Below are 7,670 nucleotides of genomic sequence, written 5' to 3'. Positions count from 1 at the left end.
AACATTGATTTAATATTCTACATGACATTGAAAAGCTCTCAGAATTTGTATTTTTAAGTAATGATCACTTTCCTTTTTGAGAGGATTTTGGAATTGAATTTCCACTGAATCGACTATTTTATCTCTGTAGTCAACACACATTCCAGAGGACAACATTCACAATGTATAAGAATGAGAAAAACTAGAAAAGGTTCAGCTGTAGTGTAAGTTGTAGTGGTAGTGATAGTAATGAACTATCTCTTAAAGACCAGCCACAGTTTGCAGTGTGGTGCACAGTTACAGTCAGACTGAACGCCTCCCCTGTCAGCTTCCTCTATGGGTCAGGACTGCAGCACAGCTCCCTGAAGTTCCTCATGGGCTCTCCTTCGGGTTTACAGGAGATATAGAGCAGCCTGCGGGTAGATGAGGGATTTCTTAGAGCCCGGATCACACGATAATGAGGCCCGGCCCGGGCAGGGTTCACCACAGCTGTGAGTGAGCAAATGTCTGAGGAATAGCCCGGGACCTCCATGATCAATTGATTTGGAAATGTCAGTCCTTGTTCCACAATAACCTACATTGCTAAACTATCCCCATGTAGTTACGAAGCAGTTACTATGTCACTACATGATAAAACAATGTTGTTCTACAGTTATTAGTGAAGGGCAACTTAAAGGGATAGTGTACCCAAATTACTAAATTATATATTGTTTTCTTACCCTGTTAGCAGTCCATGGACAAGCTATGACAGGGATCCATGCTTTGGTTTTGTTTACCTGGCTACTGTTTCCAAATGCTAATTTCCAATCCAATGGAAGTCAATCATACTGATATTAGCATTTTTCGGCCTTCATGTCCAAATCATCCTAAAGGGTGTCAAATGGATTGTGTAGCTCTGTGAAGTTACTTATAGATGATTTGGACATGAAGAGTGATAAATGTGAATATCGGTACCATTGACCTGCATTGGATTTGTGCCACAAAGCTAAAAAGTTTGCATTTGGAAACAGTGGCCAAGTAAACAAAACCAAAGCATGGATTGCTGTCATACCCTCACAGCATTGCTTTCAGGATAAAGAAATCAACATATAATTTTGTCATTTGGGTGAACTATCCCTTTAAGGTAATAAGTTACCGAATAAAACTATACCATCCTCTTACTGTAGCCTTTTTTACACTGTGAATGTTAATATATTGTGTACTGTATTGCATTCTATTCATCACTTCCTGTTGTATGTGTGGCAGGACATGTAGCAGCTTGTAGGGGGATTCCTCGTGGCTGCAGCGACTCGTGGAACTCTCCTGGAAGTACAGGGAGTCTAGCTGGCAGATAGCACCAGGCCCCTTGGTGAAGTACTCCACCAGGAAGGACTTATGGACCTCTATCTCCTCCGGGGTGAGCCTCTGTGGGTGTGGTGTGGCTTGCTGCYTTGGTCCTCACTGTCACCTGTGAGCGTGTAATGTATAGGGTACATTTGAATAAATATGTACTGTGTGTCCAAGACGATTGAACGCCCGGGGACAATAAAGTTTAGGCCTATCTTATCCCAGCCTTTCTCATCCCAGTTCTTTGGGCCCAACAGTCGCTCCATATATTTGAAGTATTCCAACACAAACACACCTGAAATGAGTTAACTAATCTGAAAGCCAATAGGCTTGTTCGACATTGCAGCCGTCACTGCAGGCAACTGCCGACTGACTGATTTACAAWTCACCTTGCATCATAAATAAACTACTCGTTATTATTTCTWGATCAGTCAGTCACAATTTACCCACAATGCATCATGGATTTGACGCTCTTGACACTGTTGCCCCTAGTTACCGCAGCCACAAAGTCATAAACCATGCCTATTTCTACAATTTCTCTTATTAAAATATGATTATTTAAAATCTAACCCTAACCACACTACTTACCTTATTCCTAGTCTAACCCTAACTTAAGACCAAAAATAACATTTTTGTTTTAATGAATTTTACAATATAGCCAATTTTGACTTTGTGGCTGTGCAATCTAGTGGAAACTCTTGAACACAGTTGAGATCCTGCCGTTACAGACGTATGCCAGATCTTACAAAGCCTGGATAGGTATTTAACATATCATRTAACCACATCATATYACATAGCTATCTGATGCCCAACTGCACAGTTGATGACATGGTGTGCAACCATTGGTTGATGCTGATCAATAAATAATATCAACAAACTGATCAACAAATAATATTGAGTTGTTATTTATGATGCAAGGTACTTTGTAGATCAGTCAGTCGAACACGGTTATCACAGCTTTGATGCTCTTGAACACGGCGGTTGCATTGCATCAACCAATGGTTGTGTGCCACGTCATTGACTGCACAGTCGCGCATCAGATTGCTATATTATATGATGTAGTTAGCTGATATGTTAAACACCTATCCAAGCGTTGTGAGATCTGATCAGGCAGGAACGCCACCAGTGTTGATTTGAATCAGTTGTGCTGGTGTTAGGGTACATCAAATATATGGAATGACTGGTGGGCCCTGTGAACTGGGTTGAGAAAGGCTGTCCTATCCTATCCTACCTCCCTCCAGTGGCTCCGTTGTGGAACAGCAGACAGGCCTCCAGGGGTGAGGTGAAAGAAGTCCTGGCAGCACCTGGCCACAAGCTTGTGTCTCTCTGGCATGTTGAGGAGGTGGTCCCCATTCACATACAATGTTGCCCGTCTTGCCCATGCCCATGTAGAATCCCACCATCTTAGGGTTGCCATCCATCCCACGGTTGACTGAGAACTTAGACTTGTTGCGGTACTCATCCCTGACAGGTGATGATAAGATAGGCATCAGAGGGAATCTGGTACTCCTGGGTGGAGATGGTGTCAAGGCCTTATGTTGGTTCGACTTTCTGCYTAAGAGCTGAGCTGAAAGCTGAAGTAGGATCCTCTCCTGGTCCTTCTGTTTCAGCTGGAGCTGTTCGTCGTAACTCAGCCACCACAGAGGAGTGGCAGTCGGCCAGTCTCTCCTAAGAGAGCAGATGTTCATTTAATGCATGCTTGTTCCTGGACTTATTTCTCCATTTCTTCTTTGTTAATGGTGGTAGTTTCCCCGGGTTTGTGGTGGTATCATCCATCCATGGCTGCAGAGCATAGACATGCCTTCACCAGAACTGTAATGGCTTATGTTTAAGTAATACTGCTAGTATTAAAAGTATGGCTAAGGGGGAACTATCCGACTAAACTTTACACCAAAATACACAGGTTTAAGTGGCTCTACATACATTGCCAATATTTATCATCAGAAGTGCTTGACTTGGACTGAAATAGGGGCCAGTATTCATTTTGGGTGCCGGTACTGTTTATATTTATGTGCAGGAGCTCCACAATACTTTTGAGCTAATATTCTGTGTTACATTCCCTAGCAAGAAAACCAAAAATGAACTAACAGAGTCACTGACAACAACCGAAAGGAAACAGGTGGGGTTTTAGGAGGGGTTCTAAAAGACACTCATGGGGGTGCCCACAGAAAGTTGCACAGTAACAACAACTGGTACCTAAAAGACACCCACCATGAGCACCCACTAAATTTGCCCACTAAGAGGCAAACAAGAAAAACTCACACCAAACTTAAAGACAGGAAGCAAACCAAAAATAAGGCGTAAAACGAAAACAGGGAAGATCAGACAAATTAACACAAATAGGGCGCGACAACTTAAGGTGTTGACCCTCCACCTCTCAAGACCACTGGGCGAACACAGATGAAACCAAGCATTTCGCTACACTCGCATTAACATCTGCTAACCATGTGTATGTGACAAATAAAATTTGATTTGATTTGATTCCAACTAACGAAATGGACAAACCAGCACAGGTTGAACACATACTGATCAACGAGGTGACGCCAATCAAATCAAATTGTATTTGTCACATGCGCCGAATATAACCTTACAGTGAAATGCTTACTTACAAGCCCTTAACCAACACTGCAGTTTTAAGAAAAATACCCCCCCCCCCCCACCAGCACAGGTTGAACACATACTGATCAACGAGGTGACGCCAATCAAATCAAATTGTATTTGTCACATGCGCCGAATATAACCTTACAGTGAAATGCTTACTTACAAGCCCTTAACCAACACTGCAGTTTTAAGAAAAATACCCCCATGGGATCCATGCTTTGGTTTTGTTTCCCTGGCTACTGTTTCCAAATGCTAATTTCCAATCCAATGGAAGTCAATCTACTGATATTAGCATTTTTCGGCCTTCATGTCCAAATCATCCTAAAGGGTGTAAATGGATTGTGTAGCTCTGTGAAGTTACTTATAGATGATTTGGACATGAAGAGTGATAAATGTGAATATCGGTACCATTGACCTGCATTGGATTTGTGCCACAAAGCTAAAAAGTTTGCATTTGGAAACAGTGGCCAGTAAACAAAAAAAGCATGGATTGCTGTCATACCCTCACAGCATTGCTTTCAGGATAAAGAAATCAACAATAATTTTGTCATTTGGGTGAACTATCCCTTTAAGGTAATAGTTACCGAATAAAACTATACCATCCTCTTACTGTAGCCTTTTTTACACTGTGAATGTTAATATATTGTGTACTGTATTGCATTCTATTCATCACTTCCTGTTGTATGTGTGGCAGGACATGTAGCAGCTTGTAGGGGGATTCCTCGTGGCTGCAGCGACTCGTGGAACTCTCCTGGAAGTACAGGGAGTCTAGCTGGCAGATAGCACCAGGCCCCTTGGTGAAGTACTCCACCAGGAAGGACTTATGGACTTATCTCCTCCGGGGTGAGCCTCTGTGGGTGGGTGTGGCTTGCTGCTTGGTCCTCACTGTCACCTGTGAGCGTGTAATGTATAGGGTACATTTGAATAAATATGTACTGTGTGTCCAAGACGATTGAACGCCCGGGGACAATAAAGTTTAGGCCTATCTTATCCCAGCCTTTCTCATCCCAGTTCTTTGGGCCCAACAGTCGCTCCATATATTTGAAGTATTCCAACACAAACACACCTGAAATGAGTTAACTAATCTGAAAGCCAATGGCTTGTTGCGCATTGCAGCCGTCACTGCAGGCAACTGCCGACTGACTGATTTACAATCACCTTGTCAATAAATAAACTACTCGTTATTATTTCTGATCAGTCAGTCACAATTTACCCACAATGCATCATGGATTTGACGCTCTTGACACTGTTGCCCCTAGTTACCGCAGCCACAAAGTCATAAACCATGCCTATTTCTACAATTTCTCTTATTAAAATATGATTATTTAAAATCTAACCCTAACCACACTACTTACCTTATTCCTAGTCTAACCCTAACTTAAGACCAAAAATAACATTTTTGTTTTAATGAATTTTACAATATAGCCAATTTTGACTTTGTGGCTGTGCAATCTAGTGGAAACTCTTGAACACAGTTGAGATCCTGCCGTTACAGACGTATGCCAGATCTTACAAAGCCTGGATAGGTATTTAACATATCATTAACCACATCATATACATAGCTATCTGATGCCCAACTGCACAGTTGATGACATGGTGTGCAACCATTGGTTGATGCTGATCAATAAATAATATCAACAAACTGATCAACAAATAATTGAGTTGTTATTTATGATGCAAGGTACTTGTAGATCAGTCAGTCGAACACGGTTATCACAGCTTTGATGCTCTTGAACACGGCGGTTGCATTGCATCAACAAATGGTTGTGTGCCACGTCATTGACTGCACAGTCGCGCATCAGATTGCTATATTATATGATGTAGTTAGCTGATATGTTAAACACCTATCCAAGCGTTGTGAGATCTGATCAGGCAGGAACGCCACCAGTGTTGATTTGAATCAGTTGTGCTGGTGTTAGGGTACATCAAATATATGGAATGACTGGTGGGCCCTGTGAACTGGTTTGAGAAAGGCTGTCCTATCCTATCCTACCTCCCTCCAGTGGCTCCGTTGTGGAACAGCAGACAGGCCTCCAGGGGTGAGGTGAAAGAAGTCTGGCAGCACCTGGCCACAAGCTTGTGTTCTTCTGGCATGTTGGGAGGTGGTCCCCATTCACATACAATGTTGCCCGTCTTGCCCATGCCCATGTAGAATCCCACCATCTTAGGGTTGCCATCCATCCCACGGTTGACTGAGAACTTAGACTTGTTGCGGTACTCATCCCTGACAGGTGATGATAAGATGGCATCAGAGGGAATCTGGTACTCCTGGGTGGAGATGGTGTCAAGGCCTTATGTTGGTTCGACTTTCTGCTAAGAGCTGAGCTGAAAGCTGAAGTAGGATCCTCTCCTGGTCCTTCTGTTTCAGCTGGAGCTGTTCGTCGTAACTCAGCCACCACAGAGGAGTGGCAGTCGGCCAGTCTCTCCTAAGAGAGCAGATGTTCATTTAATGCATGCTTGTTCCTGGACTTATTTCTCCATTTCTTCTTTGTTAATGGTGGTAGTTTCCCCGGGTTTGTGGTGGTATCATCCATCCATGGCTGCAGAGCATAGACATGCCTTCACCAGAACTGTAATGGCTTATGTTTAAGTAATACTGCTAGTATTAAAAGTATGGCTAAGGGGGAACTATCCGACTAAACTTTACACCAAAATACACAGGTTTAAGTGGCTCTACATACATTGCCAATATTTTCATCAGAAGTGCTTGACTTGGACTGAAATAGGGGCCAGTATTCATTTTGGGTGCCGGTACTGTTTATATTTATGTGCAGGAGCTCCACAATACTTTTGAGCTAATATTCTGTGTTACATTCCCTAGCAAGAAAACCAAAAATGAACTAACAGAGTCACTGACAACAACCGAAAGGAAACAGGTGGGGTTTTAGGAGGGGTTCTAAAAAGACACTCATGGGGTGCCCACAGAAAGTTGCACAGTAACAACTTGGTACCTAAAAGACACCCACCATGAGCACCCACTAAATTTGCCCACTAAGAGGCAAACAAGAAAAACTCACACCAAACTTAAAGACAGGAAGCAAACAAAAATAAGGCGTAAAACGAAAACAGGGAAGATCAGACAAATTAACACAAATAGGGCGCGACAACTTAAGGTGTTGACCCTCCACCTCTCAAGACCACTGGGCGAACACAGATGAAACCAAGCATTTCGCTACACTCGCATTAACATCTGCTAACCATGTGTATGTGACAAATAAAATTTGATTTGATTTGATTCCAACTAACGAAATGGACAAACCAGCACAGGTTGAACACATACTGATCAACGAGGTGACGCCAATCAAATCAATTGTATTTGTCACATGCGCCGAATATAACCTTACAGTGAAATGCTTACTTACAAGCCCTTAACCAACACTGCAGTTTTAAAAAAATACCCCCCCCCCCCTCAAAAAAAAAGAATAAAAGTAACCAATAATTAAAGAGCAGCAGTAAAATAACAATAGCGAGGCTATATAGAGGAGGTACCGGTACAGAGTCAATGTGTGGGGGCACCGGTTAGTTGAGGTAATTGAGGTATATGTACATGTAGGTAGAGTTATTAAAGTGACTATGCATAGATAAAAACAGAGAGTGCAGCAGCGTAAAAGAGGGTGGGGGGCAATGCGTATAGTCTGGGTAGCCATTTGATTACATGTTCGAGATCTTATGGCTTGGGGTAGAAGCTGTTTAGAAGCCTGTTGGACCTAGACTTGGTGCTCTGGTACCGCTTGCCATGCGGCAGCAGAGAGAGACAGTTATGA

General features: G+C 42.7%; 1 pseudogene; it reads right to left on the bottom strand.

The window, feature by feature from the left end:
- Positions 1–313: 313 nt before the first annotated feature.
- Positions 314–7,670, bottom strand: part of LOC111951741 (tRNA (uracil-5-)-methyltransferase homolog B-like) — a 12,776-nt pseudogene continuing 5,419 nt past the window's right edge.

Source organism: Salvelinus sp. IW2-2015, linkage group LG25 (genome assembly GCF_002910315.2).
Source record: "Salvelinus sp. IW2-2015 linkage group LG25, ASM291031v2, whole genome shotgun sequence".
Lineage (NCBI taxonomy): Eukaryota > Metazoa > Chordata > Actinopteri > Salmoniformes > Salmonidae > Salvelinus > Salvelinus sp. IW2-2015.
This window is presented reverse-complemented; position numbering and strand designations above follow the sequence as displayed.